The 13,044-nt window shown below is 32.7% G+C and overlaps 1 non-coding gene across 1 annotated transcript; it reads right to left on the bottom strand.

Annotated features, from left to right (window-relative positions):
- Positions 1-3,265: 3,265 nt before the first annotated feature.
- On the bottom strand, positions 3,266-3,372 carry LOC139846052 (small nucleolar RNA R71). Its single transcript, XR_011758798.1, has one exon. It is a non-coding gene; the product is annotated as a small nucleolar RNA R71 (small nucleolar RNA).
- Positions 3,373-13,044: the final 9,672 nt, after the last annotated feature.

The following is a 13,044-nucleotide window of genomic DNA, read 5'->3' on the forward strand; positions in this document are numbered from 1 at the left end:
ACTTCTACCATGAGCTAGTCAACTAACTAGAACTCCTTGTAACCCCACTCACCACTCACCAATTACCACTCATCATTCACTCCATTTCACTTCCAATTCTCTTTCTAATTCTCTCTCAATACACCCACACTATTATGAACATATTTTTCCAGTAGTTAATCATCATCTTCATCAAAAATCACTTCAAGAATCAAGCTATAATCATCATAGGAAGAACACTTCAAGAACACTCCAAAAATCCCTTCAAGTTTACTAATTTACTTCCAAGCTTTCTAATCCATTCCAAGTAATCATCTAAGATCAAGAAACCTTTGTTATATACAGTAGGTTATCTTTCTTATTCAAGGTAATATTCATATTCAAACTTTGATTCAATTTCTATAACTATAAACTATCTTAATTCGAGTAAAAATCTTACTTGAACTTGTTTTTGTGTCATGATCCTACTTCAAGAACTTTCAAGCCATCCAAGATCCTTTGAAGCTAGATCATTTCTTGTCACTTCCATTAGGTTTACCTACTAAACTTGAGGTAGTAATGATGTTCATAACATCATTTGATTCATATATGTAAAACTATCTTATTCGAAGGTTTAAACTCGTAATCACTAGAACATAGTTTAGTTAAATCTAAACTTGTTCGCAAACAAAAGTTAATCCTTCTAACTTGACTTTTAAAATTAACTAAACACATGTTCTATATCTATATGATATGCTAACTTAATGATTTAAAACCTGGAAACACGAAAAACACCGTAAAACCGGATTTACGCCGTCGTAGTAACACCGCGGGCTGTTTTGGGTTAGTTAATTAAAAACTATGATAAACTTTGATTTAAAAGTTGTTATTCTGAGAAAATGATTTTTATTATGAACATGAAACTATATCCAAAAATTATGGTTAAACTCAAAGTGGAAGTATGTTTTCTAAAATGGTCATCTAGACGTCGTTCTTTCGACTGAAATGACTACCTTTACAAAAACGATTTGTAACTTATTTTTCTGACTATAAACCTATACTTTTTCTGTTTAGATTCATAAAATAGAGTTCAATATGAAACCATAGCAATTTGATTCACTCAAAACGGATTTAAAATGAAGAAGTTATGGGTAAAACAAGATTGGATAATTTTTCTCATTTTAGCTACGTGAAAATTGGTAACAAATCTATTCCAACCATAACTTAATCAACTTGTATTGTACATTATGTAATCTTGAGATACCATAGACACGTATACAATGTTTCGACCTATCATGTCGACACATCTATATATATTTCGGAACAACCATAGACACTCTATATGTGAATGTTGGAGTTAGCTATACAGGGTTGAGGTTGATTCCAAAATATATATAGTTTGAGTTGTGATCAATACTAAGATATGTATACACTGGGTCGTGGATTGATTCAAGATAATATTTATCGATTTATTTCTGTACATCTAAACGTGGACAACTAGTTTCAGGTTACTAACGAGGACAGCTGACTTAATAAACTTAAAACATCAAAATATATTAAAAGTATTGTAAATATATTTTGAACATACTTTAATATATATGTATATATTGTTATAGGTTCGTGAATCAACAGTGGCCAAGTCTTACTTCTCGACGAAGTAAAAATCTGTGAAAGTGAGTTATAGTCCCACTTTTAAAATCTAATATTTTTGAGATGAGAATACATGCAGGTTTTATAAATGATTTACAAAATAGACACAAGTACGTGAAACTACATTCTATGGTTGAATTATCGAAATCGAATATGCCCCTTTTTATTAAGTCTGGTAATCTAAGAATTAGGGAACAGACACCCTAATTGACGCGAATCCTAAAGATAGATCTATTGGGCCTAACAAACCCCATCCAAAGTACCGGATGCTTTAGTACTTCGAAATTTATATCATATCCGAAGGGTGTCCCGGAATGATGGGGATATTCTTATATATATGCATCTTGTTAATGTCGGTTACCAGGTGTTCACCATATGAATGATTTTTATCTCTATGTATGGGATGTGTATTGAAATATGAAATCTTGTGGTCTATTGTTACGATTTGATATATATAGGTTAAACCTATAACTCACCAACATTTTTGTTGACGTTTAAAGCATGTTTATTCTCAGGTGAATATTAAGAGCTTCCGCTGTTGCATACTAAAATAAGGACAAGATTTGGAGTCCATGTTTGTATGATATTGTGTAAAAACTGCATTCAAGAAACTGATTTAGATGTAACATATTTGTATTGTAAACCATTATCTAATGGTCGTGTGTAAACAGGATATTTTAGATTATCATTATTTGATAATCTACGTAAAGCTTTTTAAACCTTTATTTATGAAATAAAGGTTATGGTTTGTTTTAAAAATGAATGCAGTCTTTGAAAAACGTCTCATATAGAGGTCAAAACCTCGCAACGAAATCAATTAATATGGAACGTTTTTAATCAATAAGAACGGGACATTTCATATTGGTTATTCTAAACGTGGGCAAAATCAGAAAAGTCTATTAATTTGATAGCTTTATATAATTTTTATTTTTATAACTAATAGGATATTCAGTGAATGCACCGAGCAAAACGTTCACCACCTTTCATACGTTCACCACCTGTAACTCGATCAAGACATCTAGCCAACATTTTCGCCGTTGATTTTTCTTTAGAATCATCATCTAGTCGACCAAGTACTCCAATTCAAGTTTCCGATAATCCATTTTTTGAACCCAACCTCACAATTGAGAATCCGGAGGATATTCAAGGAAAATTCAGAGATCTTGAACCACTAATCTTTCCTCCTGAACCACAAATTACTTATCCAGAGATTGTCGAGGAAGAAACCATTAAGTCAGAATCCTCTAGTGATTCATATTCAACAAATTCAATCATGGAAAATCTGGAACCTCTAAGTATGGAAGATCGAATGAGAGCTAAACGCACTGGCCAAGGTCACGCAATTACTCAACCAGACATTAATGCACCAGATTATGAAATCAAAGGAAAAATCCTACACATGGTAACTAATCAATGCCAATTTAGTGGTGCGTCGAAGGAAGATCCAAACGAACATCTTCGAACCTTTAATAGGATCTGTACTTTATTTAAAATCAGAGAAGTTAAGGATGAACAGATTTATCTCATGTTATTTCCCTGGACTTTAAAGGGAGAAGCCAAAGATTGGATAGAATCGTTACCTGAAGGGGCGATTGATACATGGGATGTCTTAGTTGAAAAATATCTTAAACAATTCTTTTCGGCATCTAAAGCAGTGAGACTTCAAGGAGAATTTGTAACATTCACGCAAAAGCCAAATGAAACTCTATATGAGGCGTGGAAAAGATTCGAAAAGTTGTTGAGAGGATGTCCTCAACATGGTTTAGACACTTATCAAATAGTACAAATATTCTATCAAGGATGCGATATTACTACACGAAAAGACATCGACATAGTAGCTGGTGGTTCCATTATGAAGAAAACCGCAACTGAAGCTTACAAAATTATTGATAACACTGCTTCCCACTCACATGAGTGGCACCAAGAAAAAGACATCGTTAGATCATCTAAAGCGGCTAGAGCCAATTCTAGCCATGACTTTGATTCCATTTCTGCAAAGATAGATTCTTTCGAGAGACGAATAGAAAAGATGACTAAGGATATTCATACAATACGAATTAGTTGTGAGCAGTGTGGAGGACCACATTTGACAAAAGATTGTCTCAGTATTGAACAAACAATGGAACAAAGAGAGAATGTTTCATAGATGAACCAAAGGCCTGGAAATAATTATCAAAATAATTATCAACCGCCAAGACCAAACTACAATTAGAATTATAACCGAAATATTCCATACAACAACCAACAATGTCCAAGCAATCAACAAGTATCCAATAATACTTACAATCAGCAAAGACCAATTTTTCCAATTAAACCACCACAAACCGATGATAAAAAGCCAAATTTAGAAGATATGATGTCAAAGCTAGTTGAATCTCAAACGCAATTTTTCACATCTCAGAAACAAACTAATGAACAAAATGCTCAAGCATTTAGAAATCAACAAGCTTCGATTCAAAATCTGGAACAAGAAATAAGTAACCTAGCAAGGTTGATAGGTGAAAGAAAACCGGGGAGTCTACCTAGCGATACAAATGCTAACCCCCGAAATGAAACAGCTAAAGCGATTACCACGAGAAGTGGTATTACACTTAAACCACCTGAAATACCTGTAATTTCTGATGACTCTATTCCTACTCCACAGGTACCACAGCCTGATCAAGATAAGGAAACAGAACCGGTAGTTGAAAAGGTTAATGAAGATAACATAGTTAAGGCTAAACCTTATGTTAAACCATACCAACCACTGCTTCCTTACCCGAGTAAAATGAGAAAAGAAAGACTTGAAGCCGAGCAATCCAAATTCTTGGATATGTTTAAACAAATAAATGTCAATCTTCCTTTCATTGATGTGATTTCAGGAATGCCAAGATATGCTAAATTTCTGAAAGATCTAATCAAAAATAGAAAGAAAATGGAAGAACACTCGGCTGTTACAATGAATGCTAATTGTTCTGCAGTACTGTTGAATAAGATACCAGAAAAATTATCAGATCCAGGAAGTTTCACAATTCCATGTTTTCTGTGTAGTCTTAGTTCAATAGAAGCATTGGCAGATTTAGGTGCCAGTATAAATTTAATGCCATATTCATTATACACTAAACTAGACCTTGGAGAATTGAAACCAACATGAATAAGCATACAACTAGCCGATCGATCAGTAAAATATCCTAGAGAGATAATGGAGAACATGCTAGTTAAAGTTGGTACTTTAGTATTTCCAGTAGACTTTGTTATTCTGGACATGGAAGAAGATTCTCGAGTTCCTCTTATATTAGGAAGACCATTCTTAAACACGGCTAAAGCAATAATAGACGTGTTTGGTAAGAAACTGACCCTAAGTATAGAGGACGAGGGTGTTACCTTTTCTGTTGATAGAGCCATGCAACAACCACTATCTGCAGATGATACATGTTATTATATTCAAACTATAGATTCACATGCAGAATTGTTAGAAAAATTTCCAGAATTACAAGGAACAAGAGAAGGAACTGAACCAATTGATGAAGCTGAAATGTTAGCTACACTTATGGCTAATGAATATGAACCAACAATAAAAGAACTTCAAATGCTAAAAGAGGAAGACAGATATCGATACAAATCATCGATAGAAGAACCACCGACATTAGAGTTAAAGCCACTTCCAAACCATTTGGAATACGCTTATTTACATGGTGAATCTGAATTACCTGTAATAATATCGTCTTCTCTTACGGAAAATGAAAAATCTCGACTCATTTCTCTGCTAAAATCTCGTAAACCAGCTATTGCATAGAAGATTCATGATATTATAGGAATAAGTCCTTCGTATTACACACATAAAATCCTTATGGAAGAAGGCCATAAAACCTATGTGCAACGCCAATGAAGACTAAATCTAAATATGCAAGATGTTGTTAAGAAAGAAATTATTAAACTGCTCGATGCAGGCTTAATTTATCCAATCTCTGATAGTCCATGGGTAAGCCCAGTTCAATGCGTACCTAAGAAGGGTGGCATGACTGTCATCACAAATGAAAAAAATGAGCTTATTCCTACTAGGACTGTAATAGGATGGTGTGTTTGTATTGATTATAGAAAATTAAATGATGCCACCAGAAAAGATCACTTTCCCTTACCTTTCATTGATCAAATATTGGAAAGATTAGCCGGAAATAGTTACTATTGTTTTCTTGACGGTTTCTCCGGATATTATCAAATTCCAATAGTACCCGAGGACCAAGAGAAAACCACCTTCACGTGCCCTTATGGTACTTTTGCTTACAAACGCATGCCATTTAGACTTTGCAATGCCCTGCAACCTTTCAAAGGTGCCTGATGACGATTTTTCACGACATGATAGAAGAATGTATGGAAGTTTTCATGGATGACTTTTCAGTCTTCGGTGATACATTTGAATCATGTCTAGTTAATCTTGAACGAATGCTTATTAGATGCGAACAATCAAATCTTGTTCTTAATTGGGAGAAATGCCATTTCATGGTTAAAGAAGGCATCGTTCTTGGTCATAAAATTTCAAAGGAAGGAATTGAAGTGGATAGAGCTAAAGTAGATGTAATTGCTAAACTTCCACTTCCCACCAATGTTAGAGGAGTTAGGAGTTTTTAGGGCATGCCGGTTTTTACCGACGTTTCATAAAAGATTTTTCTAAAATTGCCACTCCTATGAATAAACTCCTTGAAAAAGATGCTCCATTCATTTTTTGGATGAATGCATCAAATCTTTTAATATTCTTAAAGAAAAACTCACTAATGCACCGATCATGATAACTCCAAATTGGAATCTACCATTTGAACTTATGTGCGATGCAAGTGATTTTGCAATGGGAGTCGTTTTAGGACAAAGGATTGAAAAACTATTTCAACCTATTTATTATGCTAGTAAGATGTTACAAGGAGCACAAACGAATTACACAACTACTGAAAAAGAACTCCTTGCTATTGTCTTTGCTTTTGACAAATTTTGTTCATATCTCGTTCTAGCAAAAACGGTGGTCTATACCGACCATTCTGCTCTTAGATACCTATTTTCAAAATAAGATGCCAAACCACGATTAATCTGTTGGATCTTACTCTTACAAGAGTTCGAAATTGAAATCCGAGACAAAAAGGGAGCATAAAATCTCGCTGCTGATCATCTTTCTCGTCTTGAAAATCCCGAATTAGAAGTTCTAAATGAATCGGCCATACAAAATAACTTTTCTGATGAATATCTTTTGAAGATCGATTATAATAAAATTCCATGGTTTGCAGACTGTGCAAACTACTTAGTATGTGGATTCCTTGAAAAGGGATTGTCGTACCAAAAACGAAAGAAATTCTTTAGTGATATAAAACACTATTTCTGGAAAGATCCACATTTGTTTAAAAGTTGTCCCGATAGAATAATACGCCGATGTGTATTCGGGGATGAAGCTAGTCAAATCTTAAATCATTGTCACACAGGACCAACAGGAGGGCATTATGGGCCTCAACTTACAGCAAGAAAAGTTTACAACGCTGGATTCTATTAGCCTACAATTTTCAAAGACGCGCACCTTCTTTGTAAATCCTGTGATGTTTTTCAAAGGGCAGGAAAAATAAGTCAACGTGATGAAATGCCACAAAATGTCATTCAAGTATGTGAAGTATTTGACGTTTGGGTCCATTTCCAAAATCTCATAATAATCTCTACATTCTCGTTGCCATTGATTATGTATCTAAATGGGCAGAAGCACAAGCTCTCCCAACTAACAATGCACGAGTTGTAGTCAACTTCTTAAAACGTCTTTTTGCTAGGTTCGGAACACCGAAAGCTTTAATAAGTGATCGGGGTACTCATTTTTGTAATAATCAACTTGAGAAAATTCTTAAAAGATATGGAGTAACTCGTAAAATCTCCACTGCTTATCATCCACAAATAAGTGGACAAGTTGAAAATACCAACCGAGCTTTAAAACGTATTCTAGAAAAAACCATAGGATCAAATCCGAAGGAATGGTCCATGAAATTGGAGGATGCACTCTGGGCTTTTAGAACAGCCTACAAAACTACAATTGGAACCACACCTTTTAAACTTGTTTACGGAAAAGCATGTCACCTTCCAGTAGAAATTGAGCACAAAGCATTTTGGGCTTTGAAGACATGTAATCTTGATTTACATGAAGCCGGATGTCTACGGTTAAGTCAATTAAACGAATTAGAAGAATTAAGACATGAAGCATATGAAAATTCATTAATCTATAAAGAAAGAACGAAGAAATGGCATGATAAAAGAATCAGAAGTTCAAAAGAATTTAAGGAATGAGACAGAGTTCTTCTTTTCAATTCACGATTCAAGCTATTTCTTGGAAAATTGAAATCAAGATGGTCTGGACCATTCATGGTCAAAAGAGTTTCCCCATATGGAACAATAGAGTTGATAAATTCAAATGGGATTGAATTTAAAGTTAATGGTCACAGAGTTAAACATTACATACATGGTCCGATGGAAGTTGACAATGAAGTTAATCATAATTTCACCACTCAAGAAAACCCTCAAAATGAAAACATAAATATGTTATCAACAACATATGAAAAACCAAAATTGGAAGACGGGGAAGCTTCAAATTGGAGTGATGAAGAAGAATTCCTATACAAACCTCCCATTTCAAGAAACGAAGAAAAATGTGAACAAGAAGTTCAAGTAGAAGTGAAAGAACCAAGAAAAGATCACCCGAAAAATGTTAAAAAACCAACTCTACTTACTAAAGTAGGAGACCCTGGTGAATTTATCATTTCTTGCTTGCTTAATGATGGTGCTATGTATAATGGACTCACAGATCTAGGAGCAAGTGCAAATGTTATGCCTCTTTCCTTATACAAAAGATTAGGTGTGGGTAAATTAAGACCAACCAGCATATGTGTTCAATTATTTAACTAAACCATTAAACACCCAGTTGGAATAGCCAATAACTTACTTGTTAAAGTGGGAAGTTTGACATTTGTTGCAAACTTTATAGTTATAAATATGGAGGAAGACCTTGATATTCCTCTAATTTTAGGTCTCCCTTTTTTAGCAACCACCGAAGCGTTCATTGATGTAAGAGAAGGTAGAATGACACTTAGGGATGGTGACAAATCGGTTACCTTTGCGAACCGAATGTTTAGAACTTCACCAACTAGAACTGTTGAACCAATAAAAATGCCTAAGTGTGGGGAATATGAAGAAACACCTAATAATAACCCGATAACAAAGAACCCCGTTGTTGATACGAAATTAGATGAACCCATTTTTAACAGTTCAACGAAGAAACTTTATAAACAAATTCAAGATGCTAGGATTAAGGGGAACTTTAAGTTAAGTAACCGATTAGTATTCAATTTGTGGCCTAAAGAAAAGGCAATATTAGTTGAATTTGTGAAAGTTACAGAGGAAATCAACAATTGGCTTGAAGGAAAAGTCAGATATATACGAGTTGTTGATAGTCCAATTGAAAACGAAGTTAATCACAATTTTAACACCACAACTAACTAAGTGTGGAGAGAATCAAGTCTTTTTAAGGATAATATATATTTCTATTAGAGTTAGATTTTCTGTTTTCGTGTAGTTCTCGAGAATGGAATCCGAATGGCCTTTCCCTAGCAGACCCTAAAGAACTAGTCTTCTCCCTCCATTCTGAATTTTTATTTTTTTTAGGTTTTACGAGATGAAGAATTCTTTTGATCTGAACCATGGTCTACTAATACACGCTTTGATTACTAAACGTAATAATAACACTTTTTCGAGTGAATTGGTATCATTCATAAGAGGCAAAATGGACGATGTAAGGAGAGAACTCCGGAACAATCATAATAAGATACATTTTGGTAAAGGAAAATCAAAATCCGCAACAAAAAGAAGAGCACGACACATTGAAAGATGTCATAAATGCGGAAAATTGTCACATGAAGGTAAATATTCGAACAATCAAACATATTCAAATACCGAATTTGTTACTCTATGCAGAGAAATACCGTTTGTAACGACCCGGATTTTTCCGCTAATATATATAAGATTAATATTTACATAATAAAATGTTTCCAACATGTTAAGCAATCAAACTCATTAAGACTTGGTTATTTGGAATGAATTTTATACAAACGTTTGGACACCCAGTCTGTCTGACGATTCACGAACGTCATATATCGTAATAATTAATTAAAGGAATATATATTTGGATATATATATATATATATATATATATATATATATATATATATATATATATATATATATATATATATATATATATATATATATTTATGATTTGATTAAGTGATATTTAAGTATCTCATTAAGTATAATAACAATGAGTTATATATATAAGATGAGACTACTAACTTAAAGACTTCGAAACAATATACATATATGTAACGATTATCGTTGTAATAGTATTTCACACATATATATATATATATGATATTAGATATGATAATACACCATGTTAACATGTTAACATAACAATTTAACATCTCATTTAAGTGTAATAACAATGGGTCAATTATATTTAACAGGATCGTTAACCTAAAGGTTTCGAAACAACACTTACATGTAACGACTAACGATGACTTAACGACTCAGTTAAATATATATACATGTAATGTATTATGATGTATTTATACACTTTTGAAAGACTTCAAGACACATATCAAAGTACTTCTAGTTAACAAAAATGCTTACAATTACATTCTCATTCATTTTCATCAAAAATTCTACTCGTGCATGTATGGTATTGTACTCGTATAATACGCAGCTTCTAGATGTATTTACTATTCATCTGTACTAATAAAAATCTGCTCCTTAGCAGCCTTAAATGATTAAGAATTATGTGGGAACCATCATTTGTCAACTTGCATGAATTATTTAGCAAGAAAACAAACTTAAGTATCTTTTTTTTTCTTTATAAAATGTAAAAAACGTATTCATGAATGCACACCATTTCTTCACTCCATTTTCTCATACTTACACTCCAATTTCTCTCTCAAAATACTCCTAACAGCATACTTGATCATCTCCAAGCATTTTCACCATCTTTTAGCTTCAATTACAAGCTTTAATCATCATAAAAACAACCATCTTTCAAGAACACTTCAAGAATCATATCAAGTCTTAATGACTACTTCCAAGCTTTCTAATCCATTCCAACTCATCATCTAAGATCAAGAAACCTTTATTATTTACAGTAGGTTATCTTTCTTAATCAAGGTAATATTCATATTCAAACTTTGATTCAATTTCTATAACTATAACAATCTTATTTCAAGTGGAAATCTTACTTGAACTTGTTTTCGTGTCATGATTCTACTTCAAGAACTTTCAAGCCATCCAAGAATCCTTTGAAGCTAGAACTATTTTTCTCATTTCTAGTAGGTTTATCCAGAAAACTTGAGGTAGTAATGATGTTCATAACATCATTCGATTCATCCATATAAAACTATCTTATTCGAAGAGCTAAACTTGTAATCACTAGAACATAGTTTAGTTAATTCTAAACTTGTTCGCAAACAAAGTTAATCCTTCTAACTTAACTTTTAAAATCAATTAAACACATGTTCTATATCTATATGATATGCTAACTTAATGATTTAAAACCTGTAAACACGAAGAACACCGTAAAACCGGATATACGCCGTCGTAGTACAACCGGTGGCTGTTTTGGTTTGGATAATTAAAAACTATGAAAAACTTTGATTCAAAAGCTATACTTCTGGAAAAATGATTTTTCTTATGAATATGAAACTATATCCAAAAATCATGGTTAAACTCAAAGTGAAAGTATGTTTTTCAAAATAGTCATCAAGATTTGTAACTTATATTTCTGACTATAAACCTATATTTTTTCTATTTAGTTTCATAAAGTTAAGTTCAATATGAAACCGTAGCCTCTTAAATCACTCAAAGCGGATTTGAAACGAAGAAATGACGGGTAAAACAAAATTGGTAAAAACTACTCTTTTTAGCTACGTGAAAATTTGTAAGAAATATATTCCAACCATAACTTAATCAACTTATATTGTATATTATGTAATCTTGAGATACCATAGACACGTATACAATATTTCGACCTATCATGTCGACCCATCTATATATATATTGCGGAACAACCATAGACACTCTATATGCAAATGTTGGAGTTAGCTATACAAGGTTGAGGTTGATTCCAAAATATATATATAGTTTGAGTTGTGATCAATACAGTGATATGTATACACTGGGTCGTGGATTGATTCAAGATATATATTAAGTTATTCATGTACGACAAATTATGGACTATTAACATTTGACTGCTACCAGGACAACTAAAATCATCAACACGTAATAAAGAAAATATTGTGAATATATTTCGATCATATTTTAATATATGTATATATTTTTATAGGTTCATAAATCAACCCGTGGCCAAATCTAATTCTCGACGAATTAGTAATCTGTGAAAGTGAGTTATAGTCCCATTTTTACTATCTAAATTATTTTGGGATGAGAATACATGCAAATTTATAAATGTTTTACAAAATAAGCACAAGTTCATGAAACTACATTCTATGACTGTTTTGTTATACCGGATATCTGTACTTATTATTATTATGCTTGGTAACCTAAGAATTAGTGAAAAACACTAATTAACGCGAATCCTAAAGGTAGATCTATGGGCACCAACCACCCCCATTTTCGAATAGTGGAAATGCTTTAGTACTTCGAAGGGTTCTTGTCATACATTTGAATAGTGGAATGTATGATGCCACATATCTTAAGCACTCTATGTTAAGGTCAGTTACCAGGCGACTCATCGTATGAATGATTTTTGCAATTGTAATGATCATGCGCATTTGATTAAATGAAATCTTGTGGCTTATTAAATGTTATGATTATTATATAGAAATTAAACCTATGACTCACCAACATTTTTTGTCGACGTTTTAAGCATTTTTATTCTCAGGTGAATATTAAAAACGCTTCCGCTGTCGTATGCCAACCCAAGGGCAAGATTTGGAGTCGGCATAATTGTTTATATTGTTTAAACTTGCATTCGGAGTATTTGTTGTAATATATTTGATCATATTGTAATGGGTTATGTAAAAACTTATTTATTTGAGGAGATTGTCTTTGATAAACAATCTAAATTATGTCATTAAAACCTTTATTCAATAATAAAGGTTATAGTTGTTTTTAAAAACGAATGCAAGATTTGAAAAACGTCTCATATAGAGGTCAAAACCTCGCAAAGAAATCAATTAATATGAAACGTTCAAAATTAATATGAACGGGGCATTTCAGTTGGTATCAGAGCGTTGGTCTTAGAGAATTAGAAAAATTTTCATTAGTGTGTCTAACTGATTTTTGATGCATTAGTGAGTCTGGACTTCGAACGTAATTATTTTAAAAATGATTGCTTAATATAATTGTTGGAAACATAAGATTATTAACATATAAATATTA

Source organism: Rutidosis leptorrhynchoides, chromosome 4 (assembly GCF_046630445.1).
Source record: "Rutidosis leptorrhynchoides isolate AG116_Rl617_1_P2 chromosome 4, CSIRO_AGI_Rlap_v1, whole genome shotgun sequence".
Taxonomy (NCBI): domain Eukaryota; kingdom Viridiplantae; phylum Streptophyta; class Magnoliopsida; order Asterales; family Asteraceae; genus Rutidosis; species Rutidosis leptorrhynchoides.